We start from the raw sequence: 20,539 nt of genomic DNA, 5'->3' as shown, positions 1-20,539 counted from the left end.
CCTTAATATAGTAAACATTAAGGGGTATTAGATGTAATATAGCTAATTTATTTAAGGAAGTCATAATCCTGTAGTCACTTTATAGCTGGAGCCTCTCTGCTCTATGCCAAAAGACTATCCCTGTGAACACAAGTTATCTGGCAAATGTACATTAAAGGTAACAAAAGTATCCGGCAAGAACAGAATTTATACACTGTACTATAAAACCAAGAAACATTTTAAAAACCTCACTATAATTTTATTGGTCAAAGTGTATTAGAATTAAGTTTGTTTTTGTGTGTCTGTGTTTCTTTTTCTTTCTTTTTTTTTTGATTGTTTTTGTTCCAAGTGCAAAATTTGAGGTGTGCAATTAAAGAATTATACTTAAGAAATCATGGTGAAGACTCCATAAATAACTCAATTCATTTCAATTAATTTCAACAGGTTATCCTTGAGGGCCTACTGCATTCAGTGCATAACTGATGGAACTGTTTTGACCTGAAAAATGAGATACTGAGTTGGGGGGGGTGGAAGTGTTATAAGAGCTGACTTTTACATTTTGAAAGAAGATGTTTTCTTTAATGTACTAGATCCTAAATGCAAAAGCAATGACTGAAAATTGTCCAAAGGCAACTGTCAGCTTAATATTAGAACGACTTAACAAGTCAGAAATATCTAAAGGTGAAATAGGTGATGGTGTGCCAATCTGTTTCATCAGAGAAAGAAAGGTCTCTTTTGCACACTTTGGTAATCTGCATTCTTATGTTGAGTGGAAGTTTGGCTTAAATTATTTCTAGGCTCATTCTTTGCATGGTAACATAAGGCAGATAAGAGAACAGAAAACTGGGGGTTTGATACGGGGCCCTGCTTGTGATATTTACTAGCTGATTGAATTAGGTCAGGTACTTCAACTGTAAGCCTGAAATTCCTTCATCTCAGCAAAAAGAACTACAATCCTGCAGCCTGTGAAAAAAACCCACATTCACAGAAAGACAGACAAGATAAAAAGGCAGAGGGCTATGTACCAGATGAAGGAACAAGATAAAACTCCAGAAAAACAGCTAAATGAAGTGGAGATAGGCAATATTCCAGAAAAAGAATTCAGAATAATGATAGTGAAGATGATCCAGGACCTTGGAAAAAGAATGGAGGCAAACATCGAGAAGATGCAAGAAATGTTTAATAAACACATAGAAGAACAAACAAACAGAGATGAACAATACAATAACTGAAATGAAAACTACACTAGAAGGAATCAATACCAGAATAACTGAGGCGGAAGAACGGATAAGTGACCTGGAAGACAGAATGATGGAATTTACTGCTGCAGAACAGAATAAAGAAAAAAGAATGAAAAGAAATGAAGACAGCCTAAGAGATTTCTGGGAAAACATTAAACATAACAACATTCGCATTAAAGGGGTCAGAAGGAGAAGAGAGAAAGAAAGGACCTGAGAAAATATTTGAAGGGATTATAGTCAAAAACTGCCCTAACATGGAAAAGCAAATAGCTACCCAAGTCCACAAGTGCACATTCCAATACAGGATAAATCCAAGGAGTAACAGGCTGAGACACATAGTAATCAAGATGGCAAAAATTAAAGATAAATTATTGAAAGCGGCAAGGGAAACATGACAGATAACATACAAGGGAACTTCCATAAGGTTAACAGCTGATACTCAGCAGAAACTCTACAAGCCAGAAGGGAGTGGCATAACATATTTAAAGTGATGAAAAGGAAGAACCTACAACCAAGATTACTCTACCCGGCAAGGATCTCATCAGATTCAACGGAGAAATCAACAGCTTTACAGAGAAGCAAAAGCTAACAGAATTCAGCACCACCAAACCAGCTCTACAACAAATGTTAAAAGAACTTCTTTAAGTGGGCAACACAAGAGAAGAAAAGGACCTACAAAAACAACCCCCAGAAATTAAGGAAATGTTCATAGGAACATAAATATTGATAATTACCTTAAACGTGAATGGATTAAATGCTCCAACCAAAAGACACACGCTTGCTGAATGGATACAAAAACAAGACCATATATATGCTGTCTACAAGAAACCCAGTTCAGACCCAGAGACACATACAGATTGAAAGTGAGGGGACGGAAAAAGATATTCCATGCAAATGGAAATCAAAAGAGAGCTGGAGTAGCAATACTCATATCAGAAAAAAAAGACTTTAAAATAAAGAATGTTACAAGAGACAAAGACACTACATAATGATCAAGGGATCAATCCAAGAAGAAGATATAACAATTATAAATATATATGCACCCAACATAGGAGCACCTCAATACATAAGGCAACTGCTAACAGTTATAAAGGAGGAAGTCAACAGTAACACAATAATAGTGGGGGACTTTAACTTACACCAATGGACAGATCATCCAAACAGAAAATTAATAAGGAAACACAAGCTTTAAATGACACTATATACCAGATAGGTTTAATTGATATTTATAGGACATTCCATCCTAAAACAGTAGATTACACTTTTTTCTCAAGTGCACATGGACCATCCTCCAAGATAGAGCACATCCTGGGTCACAAATCAAGTCTCAGTAAATTTCAGAAAACTGAAAAAATATCAAGCATCTTTTCTGACCACAATGCTATGAGATTAGAAATCAATTACAGGGAAAAAAACGTAACAAACACATGGAGGCTAAACAATACGTTACTAAATAACCAAGAGATCACTGAAGAAATCAAAGAGGAAATCAAAAAATACCTAGAAACAAATGACAATGAAAACACGACAATGCAAAACCTATGGGATGCAGCAAAAGCAGTTCTATGAGGAAAGTTTATAGCAATACAAGCCTACCTCAAGAAACAAGAAAAATCTCAAATAAACAATCTAACTTTACACCCAAAGGAACTAGAGAAGGAAGAACAAACAAAACACAAAGTTAGCAGAAGGGAAACAATCATAAAGATCAGAGCAGAAATAAATGAAATAGAAACAAAGAAAACAATAGCAAAGATCAATAAAACTAAAAGCTGGTTCTTTGAGAAGATAAACAAAATTGATAAACCAGTAGCCTGACTCATCAAGAAAAAGAGGGAGAGGACTCAAATCAATAAAATTAGAAATGAAAACGGAGAAGTTACAACAGACACAGCAGATACACAAAGCATTCTAAGAGACTACTACAAGCAACTCTATACCAATAAAATAGACAACCTGGAAGCAATGGACAAATTCTTAGGAAGGTATAACCTTCCAAGACTGAACCAGGAAGAAACAGAAAGAATGAACAGACCAATCACAAGTAATGAAATTGAAATTCTGATTAAAAATCTTCCAACAGGGCTTCCCTGGTGGCACAGTGGTTGAGAGTCTGCCTGCTGATGCAGGGGACACGGGTTCGTGCCCCGGTCCGGGAAGATCCCACATCCCATGGAGCAGCAAGGCCCGTAAGTCATGGCCACTGAGCCTGCACGTTCGGAGGCTGTGCTCCACAATGGGAGAGGCCACAACAGTGAGAGGCCCGCGTACCACAAAAACAAACAAACAAACAAAAATCTTCCAACAAACAGAAGTCCAGGACCAGACAGCTTCACAGGTGAAATCTATAAAACAGTTAGAGAAGAGGTAACACCCATCCTTCTCAAATGCTTCCAAAAAACTGCAGAGGAAGGAATACTCCCAAACTCATTCTATGAGGCCATCATCACCCTGATACCAAAACCAGACAAAAATACTACAAAAGAAGAAAATTACAGACCAATATCACTGATGAATAGAGATGCAAAAATCCTCAAAAAAGTACTAGCAAACAGAATACAACAACACATTAAAAGGATCATACACCATGATCACATGGGATTTATCACAGGAATATAAGGATTCTTTAATATACACAAATCAATCAATGTGATACATTATATTAATAAATTAAAGAAGAAAAACCATATGATCATCTCAATAGATGCAGAAAAAGCTTTTGACAAAACTCAACACTCATTTACGATAAAAATTCTCCAGAAAGTGGGCATACAGGGAAACTACCTCAACATTATAAAGGCCATATACAACAAAACCACAGCAAACATCATTCTCTATGGTGAAAAACTGAAAGCATTTCCTCTAAGATCAGGAACAACACAAGGATGTCCACTCTCACCACTATTATTCAACATAGTTTTGTAAGTCCTAGCCATGGCAACCAGAGAAGAAAAAGAAATAAAAGGAATACAAATTGGAAAAGAAGAAGTAAAACTGTCTCTGTTTGCAAGTGACATGATACTATACATAAAGAATCCTAAAGATGCCACCAGAAAACTACTAGAGCTAATCAATGAATTTGGTAAAGTAGCAGGATACAAAATTAATGCACAGAAATCTCTTGCATTCCTATACACTAATGATGAAAAATCTGAAAGAGAAATTAAGGAAACAATCCCATTTACCACTGCAACAAAAAGAATAAAATACCTAGGAATAAACCTACCTAGGGTGACAAAAGACCTGTATGCAGAAAACTATAAGACACTGATGAAAGAAATGAAAGATGATACAAACTGATGGAGAGATATACCATGCTCTTGGATTGGAAGAATCAATATTGTGAAAATGAGTATACTACCCAAAGCAATCTACAGATTCAATGCAATCCCTATCAAATTACCAATGGCATTTTTTATGGAACTAGAACAAAAAATCTTAAAATTTGTATGGTGACACAAAAGACCTCAAATAGCCAAAGCAGTCTTGAGGGACAAAAACAGAGCTGGAGGAATCAGACTCCCTGACTTCAGACTATACTACAAAGCTACAGTAATCAAGACAATATGGTACTGGCACAAAAACAGAAATATAGATCAACAGAACAGGATAGAAAGCCCAGAGATAAACCCACGCACCTATGGTCAACTAATCTATGACAAAGGAGGCAAGGGTATACAATGGAGAAAAGACAGTGTCTTCAGTAAGTGGTGCTGGTAAAACTGGACAGCTATATGTAAAAGAATGAAATTAGAACACTACCTAACACCCTACACAAAAATAAATTCAAAATGGATTAGAGACCTAAATATAAGACCGGACACTATAAAGCTCTTAGAGGAAAACATAGGAAGAACACTCTTTGACATAAATCACAGCAAGATCTTTTTTGATCCACCTTCTAGAGTAATGGAAATAAAAACAAAAATAAACACATGGGACCTAATGAAACTTAAAAGCTTTTGCAAAGCAAGGGAAACTACAAACAAGCTGAAACATTAACCCTCAGAATGGGAGAAAATATTTGCAAACCAATCAACGAACAGAGGATTAATCTCCAAGATACATAAACAGCTGATGCAGCTTAATGCTAAAAAAAATAAACAACCCAATCCAAAAATGGGCTTAAGATCTAAATAGACATTTCTTCAAAGAAGACATACAGATGGCCAAGAAACACATGAAAAACTGCTCGACATCACTAATTATTAGAGAAATGCAAATCAAAACTACAATGAGATATCACCTCATACCAGTTAGAATGGGCATCAACAGAAAATCTACAAACAACAAATGTTGGAGAGGGTGTGGAGAAAAGGGAACCGTCTTGCACTGCTGGTGGGAATGTAAATTGATACAGCCACTATGGAGAACAGTATGGAGGTTCCTTAAAAAACTAAAAATACAATTACCATATGACCCAGCAATCCCACTACTGGGCATATACCCAGAGTAAACCATAATTCAAAAAGGCACATGCACCCTAATGTTCATTGGAGCACTATTTACAATAGCCAGGTCATGGAAGCAACCTAAATGCCCATCGACAGACGAATGGATAAAGAAGATGTGGTACATATATACAATGGAATATTACTCAGCCATATAAAGGAACTAAACTGGGTCATTTGTAGAGATGTGGATGAATCTAGAGACTGTCATACAGAGTGAAGTAAGTCAGAAAGAGAAAAACAAATATCGTATATTGACTCATACATGTGGAACCTAGAAAAATGGTACAGATGAACCAGTTTGCAGGGCAGAATTTGAGACACAGATGTAGAGAACAAACGTATGGACACCAAGGGGGGAATGTGGTGGTGGGTGGTGGTGGTGGGATGTATTGGGAGATTGGGATTGACATATATACAATAATATGTATAAAATGGATAACTCATAAGAATGTGCTGTATAAAAAAATGTTTTTAATTCCTTCATCTCTCTGTTAAAGAAGTTATTTCCCTTAAAAAAATTATTGGTAGTATATTCATACCTGAGAGAAAGAAAAGAATTCAGTTGTCAAGAAAAAAAAAGCAATGAAAAAGGGTACTAATTTGCATATATCTTCCTGACGGATTTTTAGTAGAATACTTTTAATTATAACTGAACTATTCACAGATGACTAGCATTCTTTATACGTGACAAGCAATGGTATTATTACAAAATTAGTTTAAGCAATTCATAATTGGGTTATCTAAAGAGATTCATTTCTGTACATCCACATTTTTTAATTCCAGAAGGGCTTCTCATTTTAATAAAATATGGAATAAATTTATTTGATTGTATACATACATCCATGTATATGTTAACTGGATTTATGCCTCAGGGTTCTCATCAAAGATCAATTAAAAACATTAACCACCTGATCTAAGCTGTCATCTAAGGAACATGAAATTAGCCTTTTCTCAAGTTCTTCATTTAATATTTTTTACAACTACCTTTATTTCTATGGATTTATTTATTTAGCATTCGTGATTTCTGCTCCTTTGATTCAGTGGAAAGATGATTTCTTTTAAGAATATCAGTGATTTCTCTAATCCCAGGCTACTCTCTAGGACTTGAGGGTGTTCATTCCAGAAATAAACAGTATTTGTTACAGTTCATTTCCCTGTTGCTTCTTTGGGGAAATGAATCGAACACTTCAATGCCAGAAAAGAAAAAGCTGTATGGGGAAAGAAAAAGAAAGAAAAAGAAAAAAGAAAAAAAAATACATTTTCAAATGTCAGAGGCCTATATGGCATCTGACCTAGGAAGAAGCTCTAAAGGGAATAAATCTCCCTGCCCGCCTCCATCACTGAGCACTGACCTCCTGTGGCCCTGGCTGCTGTGTAGGTAAGGAGTGCTTTTGTGCACCCTGAGTGGAATATTTTGCACTGAAAACACACTGAATTTAACTCAACCTTAATCATCTAGAGCTACCAAGAGAATACTTTTAGAGTCAGACTGAGGAGAACAGACAGCTCCCAGATAAGAGTGATATTTGAGGCAATTATTTGTTAACTACTCTGACCAACTCTTCTGCTGTAATATGAAATCTTTGATATATGCAAAACAAATTTCCTGATGTTTGATAACCAAGATTTATGGCTCTGTATTATTAATCAAAAGATAATGTGACTATATTTGTATATTGTTCATCAATACATTATCTTGACTTTACATACATTATCTTGATTTGTGCCTGTTGAAATGTTTCTAGTTACACAATAGGGTGTCAATAGCCTAATTTTCTTTGAGATCAAGAAACTGAGCCACATAGTTATTAAGTAAATTAGTGAAAGTCAAGCAGTTTACTCAATGGCCAAACACGGACAGTAACAGTAATATTAATAGCAACCAATACATACTTTTTATTTACCGTACTTGAAGCACTGGCTGTAAATCCTCATTCCCAGTCTTGATCAAGAATGTGGCAATGAGATTTTGGAAAGTAACACCTTTTTTACAGTGTTATTTTAATAATGAAATTAAAAGACACAATATCTATCTATCAAGCTATCTCTCTATCCGTCCATCCATCTATCTATCCATTCATCCACGCCATATACTGGAAAATAAATGGGTCAGTCTTCCTTTCTAAACATAATTTTAATTCTTAGATTTAAATTCTTTAATTTTAAATATCAACCAGATATTTTAGTCACTAAAAGAGCAAAGGCACCACATTTTAAAAAATGTGATTATTTCAAAGAAGTGTCAAAATTCTTTCTTGTGCATGGAGATGAAAGACCTTAGCTGGATTTCCTTACACATATTTTCATGATTTGGTATTGCTGGGCACTGTAATGTTTTCAGTTTAGGTCTTCTAAGTGACTTAATCTGGTCCTAGGCAAAGATTTTTATTTTATGTTATAGAAGAAAACTACATTTTATTCCAATTCTCAAATGCTAGGTAGATATATTAATGGAAATATTCTACTGGCTTGAATTTTGTTGAAAGTATTGGTTTCAATGTTGACCCACTGGCCCTCTGATCAGAGGGAATGTCCTGATTGGAAAGTATTTGCTGATTTTTACATCTGCTGTGGCTGATTTCAAGATGTCAGCATGATGCCACTGAACATAAAGCTGGTCAGAAATAGATACAAACCGTCACCGACATGAACTCCAGCACTCCAGTGGTTAGAATACATTACTTACGAAGTTTTGCACTTCAAATATCTGGCAGGGTTATCAAAGTTATCTGCTTTACTTTCTCAATCGAAGCTAAATCCCTTCTACAGCATTCCCATCCACTGACATCAAATTTAAAGACTTCCAGGCACTGAGAGCACTGACTGCCCAAGGCAGCCAACTACTCAATTTTGGACATCATTTACTGACAAAAATTTCTTTCTTATAAAGAGCCAAATTCTGTTTGCTAAGGCCTAATACCAATAAGTCCTAATTTTGGAATATTAATTCATGATTTTCAAAGAGATTTAACATACATCATTTGTTCCTCAAGAACTTCCAATTACAAAAAAGACACTGAAAGTTCTTCCATAAGTGGTGGTATGTTCCCAGTCTTAACTGTTCTCCACCCTCAGGCAAGCGGACAAAACCAAACCAGACTTTTGATCTGAAGCATGAAAGCGGTGTTGAGACAGGCAGCGAGGCCGAGCTGGGCTCAGCTGAGATGAGACTGGGACCCAGTTGCTTCTGGTCAGGGGGGGTGGAAGGGAGAGAGTTTTGTGGGAGAGGTAAGGAGATCTGGCCATGGTGTCTCTGGAAGCCTGTTTATTTTTCTTGTAGCAGATTCAATTTGCTCTATGTACCTAGTACTTTTGAATATCGGATTTGAAAATAAAGATACTTTGAGGGGAAAAAAAAGGGGCTCCATAGCTGCATGAAGGGGCCTTTAATATTATAAGAAAGAATTGGAACTACTTAGGGAGAAATCAATGTCTTTAATATTTGGGGGAAAGGGAATGAACATGATCAGATTTCTTAAATGTTAGGGTTTTTGATTCATTTGCCGTTAATCTAAGTATAGCCCTGCAAAAACCAGTTGCTTACTGTTTTCATTTTTAATTATTAGACATATCAATGGACAAGATGAAGTGAATGAGGAAAAATGGGTGAATGGAAAAATGATTTAAAGGTGTTGTAAGAGACCAGTGGTGAACATAATTGGGCCTTGGCCAGGGTGGTGACATTGGCAATAGGGAGACACTATGACTAATAAATATTTCCAAGGTAGAACTGAGAGGATTTGAAAACTGATCAGCTATTAGAAAGAGTTAAGAAAGAGATCAAAGATGATTCCTAGTTTTGAACCTGGGCGTCAAAAAATATTTTGGATTGAGTGACTTAGAACACAAATATCAAAATATATTTAATTCAGCTAAGATAGCACCTAGAAAAAAAACTTATACCATAAGCGCTTGTATCAGAAAATATGAAAGGTCTAAGATTCATAATCTAACTTCCCATATTTACAATCTAGAAAAAGAAAAGCAAATTAAACTTAAAGCAAGAAGAAGCACTAAAACAGAAAACAAAACAAAAAAAATCCAAAAGTTGTTTCTTTGAAAGAGCAATAAAATTCACATACCTCTAGCCACACTTATTTTTAAAAAGGAGAAAAGATACAAATTACAATACTAGAAGTAAAAGGGGGGATTATCCTTCCAAATATTACAGACATTTTAAAATTATAATAGCAAAATATTTTCATCAACTCTATGCCAATAATTTTGACAATTTAAGTGAAAAGGACAAAATCTTTGAAAGATACAAACCACCAATGTTCATCCAAGAAGAAACAGATAACCTATATGACCCTGTATCTCTTAAATAAATTAGATTCATAGTTAAAAGCCTTCCCACATTGAAAAAACCCCAGGACTAGATGCCTTCAGTGGCATCTACCAAACACCTAAGGAAGAGATGATGCCAAATCTATGCAAACTTCCAGAAAACAGAAGAGGAGGAGATCTCTTTCAACTTATTGTATGAGGTCAGCATTATCCTGATGCCAAAGACATTACAAGCAAAGAAAGCAAGAGAACGATACATGCCTCCTAAACATAGGTGCAAAACCCTTACAAATTACTAGCAAATTGAATTCAGCAAAATATTAAAAGGGTAATACATTATGTCCAAATAAGTTTGTTAAATGAATATAAGGTTGTTTAACATTCAAAAACCAATCAAAATAATTTATCACATAAACATTCTAAAAAAATAAAAGCCTTATGCCTTTCCAAATAGGATCATATACTAAAAAATCATTTGATAAAGTTCAATACCCACTTATGATAAACTTCTCAGTAAATCAGGAATATAAGAAACTTCTTCAACCTAAGAAAGGATATGTATGAAAACCTAGAGCTAACATCATATTTAAATGTGAACTACAGAATGCTTTTCCCCTAAAATCAAGAATAAGGAAAGGAGTTTTATTCTCACCATTTCTATTCAACATTGTTCTGTGGGTCCTATCTAGTGCAATAAAGCAGGAGAAAGAAATGAAAGGCATATAAATTTGTATGGAAGAAATGAAATTTTCTTAATTTGGAAATAATATCAGATTTGAAGACGCTCCTAGGACATCCATAAAAAATTGCTAGAAACCATAAGTAAATTAGAAAGAACACAGGATACACAGTTGATATACAAAAAACAACTGTAGTTTCATTTGCTAGCAAAAAATTATAAAACATGCCAGTTACCTTTTTTTTTTTTTTTTGTGGTACGCTGGCCTCTCACTGTTGTGGTCTCTCCCGTCGCGGAGCCCAGGCTCTGGATGCACAGGCTCAGCGGCCATGGCTTACGGGCCCCCAGCCGCTCCGTGGCATGTGGGATCCTCCCGGACCGGGTCACGAACTCGTATCCCCTGCATCAGCAGGCGGAGTCTCAACCACTGCGCCACCAGGGAAGCCCTGCCATTTTTAACAAACAATAAGCAAACATTCCAACAAACATCAAATACTGAGCATGAATTAACAAAATATGTATGACAGTTATATTTTGAAATCTACAAAAGATTGGTCAGAGAAATTAAATAAATGGAAGTGCATATCATGGTTACAGATTGAAAGGCGCATTGTTAAGATATCATTTCTCTTCAAATTTATGTTTATATATATAAATAATACAACCCCAATAATAATTCAATTATTTTTGTAGAAATTGAGAAGATGATTCCAAATTTTATCTGGAAGTGTAAAGGACCTAGAAGTCTCAAAACAATTTTAAAATGCAGAACACAACTGGAGGACTTATACTAAATTATTTAAGACAATAAAAGACACAAGGATCAAGACCATGTATTACTGAGCAACACAAGTCAGTTCAGAAACTGACTACACATATATTGCTTTATTTTACCTCTAGCTCAAAAAATATTTTATGTTTCTTTTAGCTTTCCTGTTCTGTGTTTGTGTGTGGGTAGGAGCTAGAGAGAATGAGTGTTGAAGTTGGCTGATCTTTTTAGGGGGGCATCATTTATCTAGATGACTATATGGTCTTCGTTTACCATTAACTTTATACATAAATACATATGACTGAGGAGAATTCTGATCTTATTCCATTCTTAACAAGTGTCATCTCTCAAGCAGACATCCACGGATACACTGTTTCTGGGACTATGATGTTCTCACAGCACTTTAGTCACTGGCACTTTTGAAGGGCGAGTTCTTAGAAGTTTGGTTTTGTATCACTTGGAAGCATCAGGAAAGCAAAGCGTTAAGAGTCCTGCTGTTGGCCTCAGTCAGCCCTCAGAGGAAATCCTGTTTCTTCCGCTTACTAGAAGTTTGTCCTTGGATGAGGTACTTAATTTTCCTAAGCCTTATTTGAAACTTGAGGAGTCAAACCACATCTCACAAGTTTATTTTAAGAATTAAATGAGATCTTGAGATCATTCAGATAAAGCACAGAGGAAGGTATATAGTAAGTGCTGAATGAATGATATTTATTTATTGTTATCTTTTTTTTTTTTTTTTTTGCGGTACGCAGGCCTCTCACTGTTGTGGCCTCTCCCGTTGCGGAGCACAGGTTCCGGACGCGCAGGCTCAGTGGCCATGGCTCACGGGCCCAGCCACTCCACGGCATGTGGGATCTTCCCGGACCGGGGCACGAACCTGTGTCCCCTGCATCGGCAGGCGGACTCTCAACCACCGCGCCACCAGGGAAGCCCTATTGTTATCATTTTATGGCTTCTACTGCTGCTGAAGAAAAATGCCCAGATTCCTGTAGGATTTCTAGATACAATAACATCCATACCTAGGTCTGTCTATCCTTGCTTCAAACTGTATCTGGGGAGAAGTACCCCACTTGCGACCAGCAGCTCACCGAGTCACTGCTAACAAGTCTAGGTGGTACTTTTGCAAAAATTTCAAAAAGGGACTGCCTCTTGGAAGACAAACCCCTACGAGAGTGCTCATGCTTTAGCAAGGAAACTGCACACCGGAATTGATTGTGTATATGCTTGCCTATATGACCAAGTGTCTTTGAACAAGGCAAGAATCTCAGAAACAGACAGATGGTTAGGAGGTGTCCCTCGTGGCACAGTGAGACAAAATGGGCCAAAGCAAAACCCTTGCATTAGTCACTGCCTCTCTGGTTATATGCACATGTTAACACCAAAAGGATCGCTCTTCTTTTCCATTTGAGCACAGGGCTTTTGGCCAAAGGAGGACAAAGTTTCTCATGGGGAAAGGTGTTTTGGAAAGTGCAAACTTTCAGAAAGAGCTGCTTCCAGAAACTTCCAGAAAGAGCTACATTCTCTAACTTCAGAAGGTGGGAGGAGGCCAGTGATTCTTGAAGAAGCACTAGGCCCTCACGCTCGTTCCTTGTACCGAGGAGCAGGGCTGGGTGAGGGGCATGAGGGAGGAGTAGAGAGGGAAGGATTCTGAGAGAGAGCAGAGTGGTAAGATTCCCATTTGGATGACAGTTCAGGAAATCTGAAGGAATCTGAAGAGCAAATAAAAAACACAGTATGTGAAATTGCTTGATGCTAATCTAGATTACAATTTATATTTTGCATTAGACGGTGTTATGTGTATGTACAGAACTTCTGTCATAACAAAATAAATCCTAGCTTTTCACATTTTATTTTTTCTTAAACAACTTGTATGCATAATATATTAAAAGTTAAATTTACATTTTTTCTCAGAAAAAGTTATTACTGATGCATCATTCATCCACTCATGCCTAAAATTTAAAAGTATAACTACTTCTGAAAAAAATAAAGACACAAATATATGTGTACAAAACTCATATATGAGACCATCTGTATTAAATCCAGAGGCATAGCAAATCCAGGATCCAACTGTTCAGCCCTTGTCTTTCTCCCCCATCTAGAGGATGGTTATGAGGTAGCCCATCACTAGTAGCTTGGAGTAGGAGTCTCTCGCTGGACCTGGCTCTCCCCATAAGCCTGCAGTAATACACTGATTACTTTGGATTTGTTTCAGTTGCATTAGAATCTGCCCCCAGCCAACCTCACTCTTCACTTTTTTTTTCTTTCCTAATCAGAAGGAAAACAAAACTCTCTCCTGCCACTCTGATCCTGTCTGATACCATTACATGGTATTTTGCTCCCCATTAGTATCTACATTTACTTCTTGCTACCATGGCAACCAGCCACTTATAGCAAAATCCTTGATACCAGGTTTCTCATTTTCCATAGATAATCTGCACTGTGTACTTTTTCCCCTTCCCATTTCAGGCCTGAAAATCTCAGTATAATCCAACTCATGCTTCTCTAACAGCATCTATTTCTTTTTTTATTTTTTCAACCTCTTTTGAACGACTGTAAACTTCTTTATAAAATAGCATCAAGTTTTTAAACAAATATAAGAGATTCCTAAACACTTCCACATTTTGCTTCCAGGAAAGCCAGTTCAGTAGCCAAGGGGTCCCTTGATTTCTAGAAACAAATACTTGGTAGCTTTTGGAAATTATACAGCCGTCTTTATATTTCAATAACATGTGGGCTTTTAAAACTAGCACTGTGACTCATTTTTGTTTTTTAGTTCACTACATAACCCTATTCTGCTCTGTTGATATAAAAACAGGCCACTTAAAGATGGCATTTAATTTGTTCCATATAGGACAACTTACACAATTTTCTCCAAAATTTTACTGAAATTCAACTGGTTTGTTATTTAGGTTTTACTTCAATTATCCAGATGTTACATATCTCATCTAATCAGGTATGATGAAATGACCTTTCACATTGAAGAGTCACTGTGTCCTACTATTTGACTTACAAGCTAGGATTTCAGTAGTTTTGTTTTCCAAGAAATACAACAGTTTACCTTCAACTACAAGGGAGAGACAAGCAGAATTTTTCAAGAATGATGTGAGCTTTCAAAGCAAACTTCTTCTGAGAAAATGGTTTATATGGACAAGAGAGATGATTGGATTTTTACAAAGAACTATGAAGCCATTTACTATAAAAGAGAAAAAAAGCAGGAGCACAAGGAAATTGTAATTTAGGTTTATATATTAAAATATAAAGGACAGTGAAGTAACAGACTAAACTTACACAAAACAATGCCAAGAGCATACCCTATATAACTAGGATATGCTAACGTCACAGTTTTTAATGTTTTCTAAAATTTCAGACAACTTTTAAAAGGGAGAAAGGTACTGTGAATTTATAAATATCTATTTCATCAGAAAAACACAATTTCTGACAACTTTAAGTAGAGATTTAGACTACATAATCCCTAAATATCTAGATTCTTTTACAAATCAATGTTCTAGATATTTTGCTTTGCTAGATGCCAAGCAACCTGAAGTTTCTAACTACCTTCAAGTATGGAGTATCTGTTTGCGGAAATTTCTTGCCCTATGAGGTCAGGGGTCCACAACAGAAATCAGTGTGATTTGGCACACTTAGACTAAGAAATGACCTTCCTTACCTGTCAAATCCTCAAACATTAATTACCAAGGACTCAGGAGTAATAAATGCATTTTTGTACCTTCTTTTATTCTAATGTATAATGAAAAATCCTTGCAATAACTACCTTATCTTCTTCCTAATAAAAATTTCACTTCTATTATTTTAAGTTATTTTTATGCTGGAAATTTTTTTTTTAATGTTGGAAATTTTTGTGTATATTTATGTCAAACCCAGATTTTCTACAGCAATACCAGACATGGTTGTGTTGGTGGAAGGAGAAGTGGATTTGAAGATAGAATGCACAAATAGATACATGATTTAGCACAACTCGCTTTCCATTTCCATTTCTTCAAGTGCAAAAGGGTTGCTAGACATACTCTAGAAAGAGTATGGTTTCTCACCACTTCTTCCTTCCCTTATTTCACTCTAAAAGAGAGAAATAAGAATTTGGTGGATCACATTTCCTACACTGGGATGGATTAAAGTTGTTATGGGTGGAATTTTCAAAAAGTAAAGGATTACAAGGTAAATAACGATCAGGTAGAAGTGGTCTCTTCTTCTTTTCACTTATTTCAAAGTGACTAAAGTGATAAACCTTAACCATCTTTCTTTCTCTCCTTTTAGGGTCCTTTCTCTCCTGCCTTGTGGCAGGGAATCGTTTCACAAACATTTGTTGTTCCACAATGATTAGAAAAAGATGATTATAGTTCAATATCCTTACAAGTGTACCCCAAATGGAGATAAAGAGAGGGAGGGAGGTAGATAGATAGACAGTAAAATAGATCGGTCTAATCTTTCTGAGAGAGCTTTTTTAGTGTTTTAGTGCTAGCCTGGATATTAGTTCCTTGCCCTTTGTTTGGAAGAATTTTCTTCACAGAGGAAAAAAAAACAGCTATCAGAAATCATGGGATTGATACTGATAAATAAGAAAAATGTTACCATATCTGCGAAATTTTTTGTGACCACTTCCTTTCCTTTTTTCTTCCAGTTTTATTGAGATATAATTGACATACAGCACTGTACAAGTTTAAGATGTACAGCATAATGATTCGACTTACATACACCATGAAATGATTAACATAATAAGTTTAGTAAACATTTATCATCTCATATTGATAAAAATTTAAAGAAACAGGAAAAATATATTTTCCCTTGCGATGAGAACTCTTAGAATTTACTGTATTAACTTTCATATATAACATACAGCAGTGTAAATTATATTTATCATGTTGTACATCACATCCTTAGTATTTATTCATCTTATAGCTGGAAGTTTGTACCTTTCAACTGCCTTTGTCCAACGCCCCCTCTCCCTACTCTCCACCTCTGGTCACCACAGATCTGATGTTTTTCTATGAGTTTGTTTGTTCATTTGTTTGTTTTTGAAGTATAATTGACCTACAACACTATGTGATTTGATATTTCTATACATTTCAAAACGATCACCATAATTAAGTCCTGGTACAATCTGTCACCATACTAAGATGTGATATACTTAGGGACTATATTCCCCACACTGTACATTTCATAACTATGACTCATTTATTTTGCAACTGGAACTTGTTACCTCTTATCATCCTTACCTACTCTTTCCTCCCCCCACACCCCTCTCCTATGGTAATCACCTGTTCTCTGTATCTACAACTATGTTTCTGGCTTGTTATACTTGTTCATTTGTTGTGTTTTTCAGATTCCACATATAAGTAAAATCATACAGTGTTTGTCTTTCTCTAACTAGTTTCACTTAACATGATACCCTCTGGTTTCATCCATGTAACAAATGGCAAAATTTCATTCTCTTTTTATGGCTGAACAATATTGCACTACATATATATATACACACACATATATATACACATATATATATACCATCTCTTCTTTTTCCCTTTGTCTGTTGATGGGCACTTATGTTACTTCCATACCTTGGTTATTGTAAATAGTACTGCAATGAACACGGGGGTACATATATCTTCTCTAATTAGTGTTTTCGTTTTCTTCAGAAATATACACAGGAGTGGAATTGCTGGATTAAATGGTAGTTCTATTTTTAATTCTTTGAGGAATCTCCATACTGTTTTCCGTAGTGACTGTACCAATTTACAACCCACCAATAGCGCCTAGGGTTTCCTTCTCTCCACATCCTCACCAACACTTGTTATTTGTTGTCTTTTGGATAACAGCCATTCTGATAGGTGTGAGGTGATATCTCACCATGGTTTTGATTTGCATTTCTCTGACGATTAGTGATGCTGAGCATCTTTTATGTGCCTGTTGTCCATCTGTATGTCTTCTTTGGAAAAATGTCTATTCAGATCCTCTGCCCATTTTTAAATTGAGTTGTTTTTTTGATGTTGAGTAGCATGAGTTCTTTGTATATTTTGGATATTAACCCCTTATCAGATAATATCATTTGGAAATATCTTCTCCCATTCAGTAGGTGGCCTTTTTGTTTTGTTGATAGTTTCTTTCACTGTGTAGAAGCTTTTTAGTTTGATGTAGTGCCACTTGTTTATTTTTGCTTATGTTTCCCTTGCCTGAGAAGACATATCCAAAAAAATTATAACTAAGATTGATGTCAAAGAGCATACTACCCATGTTTTCTTCTAGAACTTTTTTTTTAAAAACATCTTTATTGGAGTATAATTGCTTTAAAATGGTGTGTTAGTTTCTGCCTTATAACAAAGTGAATCTGTTATACATATACATATGTCCACATATTTCTTCACTCTTGCGTCTCCCTCCCTCCCACCCTCCCTATCCCACCCCTCTAGATGGTCACAAAGCACCAAGCTGATCTCCCTGTGCTATGTGGCTGCTTCCCACTAGCTATCTATTTTACATTTGGTAGTGTATATACGTCCATGCCACTCTGTCACTTTGAACCAGCTTACCCTTCGCCCTCCCCATATCCTCAAGTCCATTCTCTAGTAGGTCTGTGTCTTCCTTTCCATCTTGCCCCTAAGTTCTTCATGACCATTTTTTTAAATGGCCTCAGATCTTACATATAAGTATTTAATCCATTTTGAATTTATTTTTGCTCATGATGTGAGAAAGTAGTTTATCTTCTTTTTTTTTTTTTCTTGTGGTACGGAGGCCTCTCACTGCTGTGGCCTCTCCCGTTGCGGAGCACAGGCTCCAGATATGCAGGCCCAGTGGCCATAGCTCACGGGCCCAGTTGCTCCGCAGCACATGGTATCTTCCCGGACCGGGGCACGAACCTGTGTCCCCTGCATCGGCAGGTGGACTCTCAACCACTGCGCCACCAGAGAAGCCCTATCTTGATTCTTTTGCATGGAGCTGTCCACTTTTCCCAACACCATTTATTGAAGAGGCTGCTTTTTCTCTGTTGTATACTATTGCCTCCTTTGTCATAGATTAACTTCCCATATAAGTGTGGGTTCATTTCTGGTCTCTCTATTCTGTTCCATTGATCCATGTGTCTTTTTTTTGATCCAGTACCATACTGTTTTGATTACTGTAGCTTTGTAGTATAGTTTGGAATCAGGGAGTGCTATACCTCCAGCTTTGCTCTTCTGTCTCAAGGTTGTTTTGGCTATTTGGGGAATTTTGTGTTTTCATACTAACTATAGAATTATTTGTTCTAGTTCTATGAAAAATTCCACTGATATTTTGATAGGGATTGCACTGAATCTGTAGATTTCCTTGGGTAGTACAGTCATTTTAACAATAGTAATTCTTCCAATCCATGATCATGATATATCTTTCCATCTGTTTGTGTCATTTTAAATTTCTTTCATCAGTGATTTATATAGTTTTCCAAGTTCAGGCCTTTTACCTTCTTAGTTAGATTTATTGCTAGGTAGTTTATTCTTTTTGAGGCAATTAAATGGGATTGTTTCCTCAATTTCTCTTTCTGATAGTTCATTATTAGTGTATAGAAATGCAACAGATTTGTGTATATTCACTTTGTATCCTGCAACTTTACCAAATTTCTTGATGAATGCTAGTAGCTTTGGGGTGGCATCTTTAGGATTTTCTAAATATAATATCATGTCATTGGCAAATAGTGATAGCTGTAATTCTTCATTACCATTTTGGATTCCTTTCATTTCATTTTCTTGTCTGATTGCTATGGCTAGGACTTCAAATACTATGTTGAATAAAAGTGGTGAGATTGGTTATCCTTGTCTTTTTCCTGATCCTAGAGGATAGGATAGGATTTTCACCACTGAATACAATGTAAGCTATGGGCTTGCCATATATGGCCTTTATTAAGTTGAGGGATATTCCCTCTATACCCACTTTGTTGAGAGTTTTTATCGTAGATGGATGTTGAATTTTGTCAAAAGCTTTTTCTGCATCTATTGAGATGATCGTTTGATTTTTATTCTTCAATTTGTCAATGTGGTGTATCACATTGTTTGATTTGTAGATAGTAAACCATCCTTGTTTCCCTCATATAAATCCCATTTGATCATGGCATATGATCCCTTTAATGTATTACTGAATTCAGTTTGCTAACATACTGTGAAGGATTTTTGCCTCTTTGTTCATCAGTGATATTGGTCTGCAACCCTCTTTTTTTGACTTCCTTTCTTTCACATTTATTCTTAAAATATTTATTGAGCCCCTACTACATACTAGAATTTTTAATATAGTGGTTCTCATCAAGATTATAATTTAGAATGGGAAAAGAAAGATATTTATATATAAATAAATAGGTAAGTATATGATTATGAATTGTGCTAATGAAGCTAATATGCAAAGAAAAAGAGTAGAAACTGACATAAAAAGCCTGCTTAGATAAGGGGTTAGGGAAAACCACAGTGTGGCTACAATACTTACACCAGGCCTGAAGGATGAGAGGAGACAGCCATGCAGAGAGCAGGGCAGGAGCAGCCCAGACAGAGAGAGGAGCCTAGACAGAAACCTGAAGAAAAGTCTTGAAATGACCAAGAACTTAAAAGACCCATGTAGTTGGAGCAAAGTGACCAAGAAGAAAAGCATAGGAAGTGATTTGGGAGATAAAGGCCATGTTAAGGAGTTCAACTATTCTAAAAGTAACGGGAAGCCCTTGAGCATTTTTGAGAGAGTTCTAATATCTCTGACTACACTGTTTACTTACTTTGGTATTAATAACATAGGTCTACAACTCCCAGAACATATCCATCACACTTTCCTTAGTAAGCCTGAGCTCCTTTAAGCTGTCTTAAATGACTAACAGAAACTGAATGAACCACCAGAAAAATACTATCATTCATTGGTCTATCATCAAGAAAAACTTGACTTCAGTAGGGAATTTAGCAGACTTTTCATTTTCTGCACCAATATTGCACTCCTTCAGTGTATAGAACAGAGACATCAATATATTTGTGTATGATGTGTGATATAAGAATTTAAATTATTGACCATATTTTTACTTCCCAGATACATGGTCCTAAGACTTTTCTGCATATCAGTCGCTATAGCCTCAACTACTTGCTCAAGACTCAGGAATTTCCAGAATGTTAACCAGGACCAC

Source organism: Delphinus delphis, chromosome 11 (assembly GCF_949987515.2).
Source record: "Delphinus delphis chromosome 11, mDelDel1.2, whole genome shotgun sequence".
In the NCBI taxonomy this organism is placed as follows: Eukaryota; Metazoa; Chordata; class Mammalia; order Artiodactyla; family Delphinidae; genus Delphinus; species Delphinus delphis.
Note: the sequence above shows the minus strand (reverse complement) of the source record.